The sequence below is a fragment of the Thunnus maccoyii genome, chromosome 2 (genome assembly GCF_910596095.1).
Source record: "Thunnus maccoyii chromosome 2, fThuMac1.1, whole genome shotgun sequence".
Lineage (NCBI taxonomy): Eukaryota > Metazoa > Chordata > Actinopteri > Scombriformes > Scombridae > Thunnus > Thunnus maccoyii.
This window is the reverse complement of record NC_056534.1, coordinates 11,691,777-11,703,086: the sequence shown is the minus strand read 5'-3', so window position 1 is coordinate 11,703,086 and position 11,310 is coordinate 11,691,777. Positions and strand designations below refer to the sequence as shown.

Sequence of the window (11,310 nt, the reverse complement as noted above, 5' to 3'; positions counted from 1 at the left end):
CATCAACTTTTAAATGCATTTTTGCACAAAATGACTGTGTGGACACACTGTGGATTTTGGCCCCCATCACTTACATTGAAAGCACATTTAAAGGGGATCTTTTTAACAACCAGTATGAAGAGGAGGAATGACTACAGCAAGAAAACCCTCTTTTAGTTTTAATATGAGCACCTGACTGTTGTACCTAATCGTGAACCTATCCTGTTATATGAACTCCGTTTCAATATTACAAAAAAGCTACAAAATACCTGAAAAACCGATTAAATAGTTACATGAAGCCACCTGACTGAGCCACCTCATCACTGGTTGCAGCCTTGTGATTGCACCAGTGGTCACAAGCTGGGTGGAGGGCGCGCGCAAGAGAGAGGCGTGAACGCGCCTGCTCCACCTGGCCCAATCACGTACGAGGAAGCTCACAACACCGCCGTCTGCCGCTGCTGCTGCTGGTGCAGCTGTGTGTCTCTGCTCTGCGCTGCTGGTGCTGCGGCTCACCTGAGCGGCTCCTAACCTGACACACAACACAGATTTTCTCCTCTGAAAAGTATCTCCTACTAACTCCAACGGTGTCGGAGCGGATTACGTGTCCCGACGAGCCCTCTCATCCCTCCGGTAAGTCAGGCAGGACGCCGCATCATGGTGTGTGTGTATGTGTGTGTGTGGATGGATGTGTGTGTGTGCGCGCGTGCAATATGTAACGACCTGTACTGTAACTCTGCTGTGAAAAGTCACCGTACCGTGAGAGTGGAGGCTTTATGCACATTTTAGCAAAGCAGAGAGCGTTTAACCTTCCTCCTGCTTTTTTTTTTTCTTTTTCTCTTTGAGCCTTAAGGTGACAACAGAAGGTGTCCTGCAATGCAGTTAAGGTCCGAAATTACATCATTATAAAGATTTAATGTAGTTTGAGGCCTGAATCTGTTGCTCTGCTGTATGTTGGCATTGTAAACACCATGGCAACATCGGGCTTGTCCTCAGTGTTTTAATGGTCCCCCTGCAGAACATGACTATCAATTGAATGTTGTTACTAGAGAGCTCAAAATGTAAGTTATTACACATTAATTAAGGATTTTGTGCGCTAAGGTGCCAAAATATATTAAAGCTTCAGAGACTTACATTTCATTCAAGTAATCAGTTTATACTCATGTGAGAGATGTCAACATTGCAATAGTTATTTCATGTTGGAGTTCATTTGTGTCATACATACTAGCTTTATTGTCACCTCCAAACAAGAATCTCCTCAATTGTATGAGTTTAGATCAGTTTGTAGTTTACCTACTTGCAGGATCCATAAATATTGCATTAGGGCTGCGTATCTTTAAACATTTTCAATGCTCGTACTGAATCTTGGCTATCTATTCAAATAGTAGATACTTACTTTTAGAAACCAATTTTTCTGCAATACTCTTCTTTCGTTTAACAAAGTTCTCATATTACAAGCAGCCGCACAAAAACTTTGGCTAAATAGTTAGAACTGGCAAACTCTAGTTTTAAATCAATAACTGACTGATTATATAAACAAAACTATGAATCTGAGCAGGCATTTGATGCCAACTTTCAGTACTTGACAGTTTTCGATGTTTGGTGTGCTGAGTAAATAAGGACATATTTTGTGTTTTGGTGGATTATACTGGACATTTTTATTAACATCAGTCTCCTGTTTCTTGGAGTGATTACTGCAGTAAGAAGCAATGTTTTGGTGGTTGTTGTGGATTCCTAACAGAATTTACCGCCCCAACAGCAACACTTTGGTTTAGCATGTATAGATTTATAACTCCGGTCCCTGTTGGTTTTGTTCTGAACGTCGGACCCCGGCTTCCTTGGCTTTTGTACACTATCACACATGCTGAGATGAATTAGAGGGCGATCCATTCAAGTGTGAGGAACAATACCCCCGTGGAAAAAAAGAGTTTCTCCCCGGGTCAGGTCAAGGGGGAGGGTGGTGTCACCCCTGGTTGCTGTGGAGGCCGAGAGTAACATGGAAAACTCAATTCTCTGACGTCATCCAGAGGAGGAAGATATTAGGGTGGGTGGAGGGGGGGGTGGGGGGCTTGATTTATTTGTGTGGGAGCAGGGAGGGGCTGAATAGTCGTTGCCAACTCGGGTCAACTCAAGTGTTCTTTATTGCCTGAAAATCTGTCCTTGTCTTATAAAATCAATTTTAGTCTGCAGTGAAAAACGGTTAAAAAAAAAAAAAGTAGGAACAAAAGAAGAAAGAAAGAAAGCGTCCTCGGATGCATGTCTTTCTCTTATGTCTCCCCTCAAAGCCCACCCACCCCTGTTACCACCCAAATCTCTCAGCAATAAACTGTCTTATAAAGAAAAGAAGCCCCCCCCACTCCCTACGAAACCTCTACGAAAAGACGAGGCAAAGCTGGTTGACTAAGCAGTACCTGACAACTTACACCACTTCTTTTAGTGTTATTTTAATGGGGTTTTTTGCAAGAAAAAAAAGAAGATTCATGACAAATGTAGATCAATATTGTTTGGGGGATTTATGAACATTTCTCAGTGGCTACTGTTGTGTTTTAGTCTGTAATGTGATCCGTATGCATGCGCTGCCTGTAAGTAGTGTTTCGCTGGTATTAAAATATATTCCAGTGAAGCCTGCTGTGTCTCTGTGCCCTTGGGCAAACACTTTTCCCCACTGCCATGTAAACATGTTTGCATTCCCTCCCCGTTTCCCTGCTGTTGTCTCTATGGTGACCTGGACACCTGCTTTATTTGCCAGCTTTTGAATATCATCATAATAACCCGCAGCTCATTCAGCTTCTGTTTGTTTAAGCCAGTTGTTAAGCCACTGAATCATACAGTACATTTGTTATTTTACTCAAAATGCTGTGTTTAATCTGTAGGCTTCTGTGGCTAACACTGCTTTAAAACCACACAAGGCGAGACTGTGAAGCCAAGAGGTACAGCGTGATTTGCCTGAAGCTAATCTTGGCACCGGGCTCAGATTGCTGAAGCAACAATTGGAGCCCAGAGCCAGAGGTGGAACAGACGCAGTGGTCTGCTGCAGGCCAGACACTGATCACCTGTCAACAAAAGAACAAACAGGAGAAGATTCAAAGCTCCGTTTTGATCCGTAGCCTCGCAGACGGTGTAGCCTGTCCCATCTCATCCCTCCTTCTTGTCATTACCTTGCCTGAGTGGGTTTCGTTACACCTTTGTATTTTTTATCAGGAGATTCAGTGTGTGTTTTGCAATCTGATGTGTAATGTGTGTGTGTGTGTGTGTGTGTGTGGGATTGTATCATTCCTATTAGAAGTGGACAACGTGGATAAAATTCTCCATGACACATGTACGCAGTTTTATAGTTGTAATATCAATAAATATAGTGATGTACTGTGCAAGTCTTTGGAAAATCAGAGGAGAAATTGATAAATTACTCAGTAACGTCTGTTTTCATAAATCAAAGTACGTCATCACAGTGATAAAAAATACAATATGGCCATAAAAATGCTCCTCTTCATTGATTTGCTGCATTACATAATACCTAATGCAACCAGAGATATTAAGATATACACAGCTGCTTGTTTTATTAGGTCTATATAGCTAAAACTAGTTCAGTCTATTACAACTTCCCTGTAATAACTTATGACCTTCATTAAAAAAAAAGGTGTTCAACAGGTATTGACATTTATGGTCATTTTGGAAGCTATAGTTTGTGGTGCTGTTGAATTATTATACTGCCAGGTGTTTCTAGTCTACCTTTGTTGATATGAATAAGGTGGAGAAAATATTAGAAACACCTCTCAGTATTACACAAGTATAACTTATAAACTGGCTACTGAGTGTAAAAACCCTGATATAGCAAAATGTCTGCCCACTGACACATTTATGCCATCTCATTGTATATATTATCATGCCAAAATCCCATGCCAGTTTCTTTTTAGGGTTGCAACTAGATGATTATTTCATTATCAATTAACTTTTTTCGCATTATTTTTGATTCGTTGATTGATTGTTTAGTGTTATCAAATAACTTGCTGGTCTCGTGCTTGTCTCAATGTGTTACAGGAGCGTTGGAAGGCAGCACATCTTAAAGGACAGGTTCACAATTTTTCAAGTTTGTCTTAAAACAACAGTCAGGTGTCCATAAGAACAATGAAAGAGGTTTTCCTCGCTGTAATCATTCCTTCTGTTCATACTGGTTTTCAATGTAAGTGATGAGGACCAAAATCATTTGAGCAAAAATGGGTTTAAAAGTTGATCTGAAGCTTATATGAGGCTCCAGCAGTCTGAGTTAGTCATATCAAGTGGATATCTGCCACATTTAGAGTCGTTTTAGCAACAAATTCCCTCTTTGTGTTTCCTTGTTGAGCTGTGGTAGAAGTATAATAACAAAAAGAGGGACTTTGGTACTATAAAGACTGTAATGTTGAAAGACATTTACTTGATTTAACTCATTTGTATGGCAGAAGCTTCATATTAGCTTCAGATAAACTTTTAAATATGTTTTTGCCCAGAAGGAGGCTTGTGGATTTTTTCCCCCATCACTTACATTGAAAGTGCATTATGAAGGGATCTTCTAATGGTCAGTATGAACAGGAAGAATGATTATAGCAAGATAAACCTGTTTTAATGTTCACGTGGGCTCCTGACTGTTGTTTTAAGACAGACTTTGAACAAGTGTTACTCACCAAAACACATTATGAGGTCTAACAAAAGTACTAAATGCATTTTCTTCCTCATAAAACATCTGCAGAGCTGATTTTAATTATTAGTATTTTAAAATCCTGCGTTGTTTACATCCCTGTTTACTAGCTTTCAGTCTTCTTCTTCTCTGCCTTTGCTGACAAATTGATAAGTTTCTTGGTGCATTACAGCCACCTGTAGATCATTGGAATAGTGTGAAACCACTGGCAGAACTGTGTATCACCTCACTTGTGTGCACGTGCATGTGCGTCCTCTTGCATATGCACAAGACAAACAAAACAAGGACCCACTCATAAAAAAACTGCTCCATAGCGCTATTAGAGGTCAGAATACCCACATGGTACCTTTAAATAAAAGTGAAAAATCTCTTGTGCACAGTCTCACTTACTGCTGGTAAATTTATACACACACATTTTAGTCTAATGAAGTTTGTGTAGACTGAAGTGAGACACTGTGTGTGAGAGTTTGTTTAAAATGAGCTGAAGATGAGATCAAGATTTGAGAAGATGGAACCAGCAAATGTTTAGCCTCTTTGACTAATAAATGGCAAAAATGATCCATCAATTATATAAATATAGTATCATTCATATCTCCTATATAATATATAGTTCTAAATTATCTGCTGCTCATGAACATGATCTTAACATGTGAGGCGTTAAAGGTATACTATGCAGGATTTTCCTTAAAAAAACACTGTATTGACTGATACAAAAATAATCCCAGTCAATCATCACTTATGACCCACTAGAAATGTGTGGCGGTGTCTGTATCTGCAGAGACTCTGCCCTCTGCCTGTATTTTCTTATTATTTTGCTGTGTTCGGGATGTTTCTGGGCATCAACCTTCGGACAGTGGGTGTGTAGCCAATAAGAACACCCAAGGTGTGAGGGTGGGACTCTATAAATAAGTAGGAAGCTACAAAAATGGCGGACACATCGTGGATGTTCTGCTTGTGCAACTGTTGATTGATAAATCGCTCGTACTGTTTCCCTTACTGCTGGAATTTGTTGCACTTATGGCAGCGTGTATGTGTGTGTGTGTGTGTGTGTGTGTGTACTTCAGCCCCGCCCTCACACATACAGGCGGAGGGCAGAGGAGAGTCGGGCAGGAGGGGCCAACTTTGAATGTTGTGTTTACAAACAGCAACCGACAAATCCTGCATAGTATACCTTTAAAAACAGTTTCTGCTTCGTCAGCTGTTAAGAGGATAATCACAGATTCCATGAATCAGATTTGCGGAGGTTTTGCTGTCGGTTGTATGATTAGAAGAATTCCTCCTCAGTTACAGGTTAGCTGACGCGCATGATATAACCTGTGTTACAGGTGAAATAGTCATTCATATTAGTCTTAGCTGAACCCGTCTGAAGTTTGTTTAAACAGTCATTGACAGAGCAGGCTCGCGTGCTCTGCAAACTGGCAGCTTTAATCTTTAAAATCTGAAAACCTCATTTCAGACACAGGCTGTTATTAGCAGATTTATGCTAAGCTTGGGGGATATGTGGTGTTGGGGGCTACTGTATCTGCACACAGTCTTTACAAAATCCTCAGTTCTCTGACTCTGCAGGTGTTTGTGTCACAGTGAGAAGCACATGAACAGAGAAGTTTTGGAGTTTGAAAGATTTTTTTAGTTTAGTTTAATTTTTGAGAAGCTGCATCTACAATACATTGTTGTCCAGGTAGTTCTTGCTAATATGAGAACAGTATTTATTATATGCTGTTATTCTCTAACCCTATGATTTAGAGCTGATGTAAGCTATAATATGATTCACGGCAATGTTGGCAATCCTTGTGTTTTGGCAATCTCCAGCTTTTAAATCTGTATGTCCCATATCATCAATAATTTCCTCATACTGTCAGCAGAAAGTAATGATGTGCTTGCAAGGCTACCTACAAGAAATGCCTGGTTAGACATAATTTCTGCCTCAGCAGTCTGAAGGATGTCTTGCCCTGTTTCTGTGTGCGAAACAGAGTTTTAATGTGCTGCGGTTGGAATGACAGATCCTTTTTGTATAGATTTCTATGATAGATCTGTTTGAGATAAATGTGTTAATAATTACACAGGAGATTTTCTCATTAACTGTTGCTGTTGGTAACGTAAATAAAATATTAGTCAGACAAGGACAGTTAGAAGAGCACATTCACTGCATATCTTAAAACTACTATAATCAATGTTATTATATAAACAATGAATCAGATGACTACATGTATTGTGACCCACAGGGAATTCTTATCCAACTCTGCAGCTCACCTCAGCGCTATGCAGCATTTTAGCATCTTTTAACTGTTTTGGTTTTATAGCCCACAAACTGAACTGTTTGGTTCAGTCTCATCACTCTCATCAGGGTCGTTTTTGGCCGCAGCAGGCAGCTGTTGTCAGCAAAAAGGAAAAAAGGCTCTAAAAACACACTTTATGCTACCTGCCCAGCACCAAACAGCAGACAGACAAAGTTAGCGACTGGCTGGTGAACAGAGTGGAGCATTTAGCAGCTTGGTGGAGACCAAAACAAAGATAAAAGAGTTGTTGGACTTATATTGGTGGCCAGAAACATGACACTAAATGAATGCTAATGTTGCTCAGTATGTGCTTGATATGTAAATTAGCAACTGTTTGCTAACACATTTGCTATATCATTTATATAAGGTGATAGATAAAAGGTTGGTGTTGGTGTCTCTCCATCATACACTCTGTATCACCATTATTCCACCTCCAAGATTCTCATGTAAATATATAAAATTTACTTTTATAATTTTGGTAATATATAATTGATAGTATTATTCCCAGAGAAAGAGTCTCACTCATTGGTTAATAGCATCTAATGCTATCATTGAATGAGTAGGCGAATCATTTTCATGACTCATTAAACAGGACTGAAAGTACAGCAATAGAAAACAATGCCATAATTATTTGATGTAATCCTTGATCAGAATTTTAAAAGCCCCAAATAGCCTACTTAGTGTTTTGTCCTTTCCAGACAGCACTACATAACCCAGAAACCCACATTTTTTTATCAGAAGTACTTAAGGATAAATCTCTGGTTCAGTCACACGGATGTCACAAGCTAACCACAGACACTTCTCTTTTTTCCAACTGAAGTTTTCACAGTTTCTGCCAACTTGTTAAAAAAAATATACCCAATAATCCAAGACCTACTGAGTAATAGTAACTTACTTTAAACACTATTAATAAGTGTAGAGAATGAAAATGTGACACATGAATCCTCCGGTATGCCTCGCTCAACTACAGAAAAATAGATAATTGGGGTGGGGAGGCTAATAATTGAGCTGCTTACAGAGTTTATGAATCAGGCACTAATGTCACATCCAGCTGACAGCTTTCCTCTCACACTGAATGGGACTTTGATGCAAAGAGATGGGAGAGAGAGACTGACTATTTATAGTAACGTTTATGAATCGTGGGCCCATTTTAAGTCACAGCAGAGCAACACTGGGGACAGTTTTTAGGTAAATTGCCATGCTCGAGATCCCTAAAGAATGGAGAGAGACACTGAAATGAGTCGAGCAGGACTTTGTTTTTTAGATTTCTTTATACTGAGAGGACTTAAAAAAGATGCTTTTTGCAGCAGCTTTTGAAGAAGTCAGAAAATGTAAATCAAAACGTAACATCTTAATGTATCTATATATCATGATAAGAAACATACTGTACGTTTGTTTCCTGCTTTTTACTTTCTGCAAAGTTGCACAACTGGACGTTGAGAAGGTGCAATGAGAAGATTAACCTATGGTGACCGGCAAGGCAGACGATCCTCAGCTAACCTTTTGAAGATAACCCTGTGATGCAAAGATCCATGTTTGTCAGTACCGAAGGTTTAGTTTCACATGGCATGAGGTGCCGTGTACTGTACCTTGGCCTCCTGAGGAATCCATTCCTCGCTCCCAGACGAATAACACCATGTAATAATCTCCTCAAAACCGATTTTGCAGATTTGAGAGTGAAGAAACTGTTGAGTTCTATTAGAGCCACGTTAATCCTCCACGCAGAACTTACTGTAGCACACATGGCTGTTTGTTTGGAGGTTGTTCGTCTGTTCGTGCAGCAGTAAATTCACTGTAAATTCAGATGTAACCTAACTCCTTTTTCAATATAATTTCAAAGTTACATGTCAAATACAGCACTGTTTTAATCAGAATTCCCTCTTCTTGCTGTCATGATGGATTGGATCAGAGATAGTTAAGATAAAAAAGCCTGAGAGGAGCATTACTATGTCTTCAGACAACCTTTGAACAATAGTTTAAAGACAGGAAGAGAGGTTGGAGTGAGTAGAGGAAATAAATGAGACTCATATGATGAGGATTATCTGATTTGACAGCTTGTGGACAGAGTACTGACATGTTCATTGATTTGCTCGCTCACCCAGAGTCCACATCTTGATCGCTTTGTGTCAAGGGAGTGAGGCTGGAAGCTTGAGCGTTTTTACTCATTGATCCTGCAAAGGTGATTATCACAGGAGCTAATTTAGCAAGATTAAAGTGCAAAACTAAGAGCTAATTTAATTGTTTTGTCTGAAATATTCACGTAGCAGACAAGCTGCCAACTTTCTAGAGATAAAGTACGTAAGTCAAGACCATTTTTTTTTTTCTGTGCTTTCTGAATATTTCACTAAACCATAAGTTTCCACAGGTGAATTGCCTCTGGGTTGGCATCACTGAGCTCAGGACAGCAGCAGTTGGGTTTGAAGAGAGGTTACTTTATTCATGGGGACATGAATAATTTACTCAGTCAGGTTCTGCAAGGGGTCACTCAGAAAATACAGACATGAAGGTACCAAGTGCTTAATCTTTCAAAATATTTGATAAATCCTGGATTTCCTGGATAATGGGTTTCTTGTTCCTTGTCCTTGGTAGTTAATTTGTGTGTTACACAACCAGCATTATGAGATGATAAGTGGACTGCAGTTCAGCACATATTTAGTTTGTAACTTAAGCACATGTTGTCTGGTGTCAAAAGATATTGTCAGCAAACTTTTTACATTGAGGTTTTGACATGCACTTTATTTGACTAAGGTGCATTTTGTTTTAGGATGAGGGTGGAGGCTTAATGTGATTTATGAGGCAGACCAGATTTATACAGCTTGAATACATTAGTGATCCTGCTGCAGTCTGTCACCTTCTGCGACATCTGAATGATGAACTGCAGTCTCTCTGCTGTCGCCAAGGACGGCTGTACTGTAAACGTTTGTCTCTGTTTGCTACACGCTCCTAAAAGATGTCATTTCATATCCTCTTTTATGTGAAAAGAGAATTTCTGGCGACACAACTCTTTTGTCTGTGTGTCTGTCTGTGTGTCTGTGTGTGTGTTTGTGTTGTGTTGTTGGTGAGAATATGCTCAACTCAAAGTCTATTGTTTGTCTTCTCCATTGTAAAGGGTGCTGTTTTTTTTTCATCCACACTGAGCTGCCGAACAATACAGAAACAGATGATCCAAGTGGTGAGCAACAGACAGTGTGTGCATATTTTATACAGTTATAGTTTAATCAATTCAATTAATTTATAAGTGTAAAACCCTTTAAATAGTAGCCCTTTGGAAATCCCCTTCGGGAGTTGTAAAGAGGGCCTTGACATTGGTGTTGGTGGGGTGAAGCAGCATTTTGACTGCAATGACATAAGAGACAAAACAGGTAGTTTAGGTATCCTTCAGCCTGGATTATCATTGGTTGATAGGAAAGTCCTCAAACAAGTCTCAAGAGGTGGAGCCTCAGTTTGATGACAAAATTTGAGTAATACCTGTTTTCTACTTGAACTTGAGCTAAAAGCTTTAGTTCATTGACAGAAAATGTCAGATGTCATACAGTTCTTTGTACCTGGAAAGAGGACATACACATACACACAAGAGTATGCTGTACAGACTCTAAAGCCTCTTGAGGCAAATTTGTGAAAAGTGATTTGGGCTACATAAATAAATTTGACTCGACTTGAGGCAAAACTCAAGGACATTATTCACACAGTAGGAGACAAACTGCTTTTTCGGTTTTGGGCTGTTTTCACATTGGGCTCGACTTGAGATGGACATTTCTTTACCCCTTTTGATATATTTAGACTAAATGATTGACAAAAATAATGTGTAGATTGATCAACAATAAAATGACCATTAGTTGTAGTCTTAGCTTGCAGAATTTGTTTTACAGACATGAGTATAAAAAATAGTCCTCAGTGCCACTAAAATCCCGTCATGGCCTGCCCTCTCACCACCGTTTGGGCAAGCAGAGATCAAGGTGGTCGAACGGATCAAAAACAAACAGGTCCGACAGCGACACCCCACTGAGCTCTACGCAGAACTGCTCTCTGCTAACGAGCGTTCCCATGGTGATGTTGATGGAGCAGGATTGGCCAAACCCCTTGTGAACGCGCCTCTTTGCCCCTACAGTGTGAGTGAAAGACCTCAGCTCTGCAGGGGGCTCACTGACCCTCAGGAAATTGAACTGGAAGTTAGCAACAGGGGATTATTATAGCAGGCAGCGGTGCCTTGACCTTCAGCATCACACTTCTGTGAGTGAGAGCAGATTTTATTTGTTTTGGACTTGGCGGTTCCCTGGATTCCTGTTGACAGTCACGACAAGTTAAAAACCTTTTCAGTTGTGCAGGTTGGGTTTTTATGGAACAGGAAAGCAGTCAGAGGTCTCTGCATCACTTTTTGTATAT

The 11,310-nt window shown here is 39.9% G+C and overlaps 1 protein-coding gene across 1 annotated transcript in view; it reads left to right on the top strand.

The window, feature by feature from the left end:
* Nucleotides 1–422: 422 nt before the first annotated feature.
* fhdc1 (FH2 domain containing 1) overlaps nucleotides 423–11,310 on the top strand; it is a 37,537-nt gene continuing 26,649 nt past the window's right edge. Inside the window, exon 1 of the mRNA XM_042398433.1 lies at nucleotides 423–609. The gene's annotated coding sequence lies outside the window, so the exon portion shown is untranslated. The remainder of the gene's footprint in view (nucleotides 610–11,310) is intronic.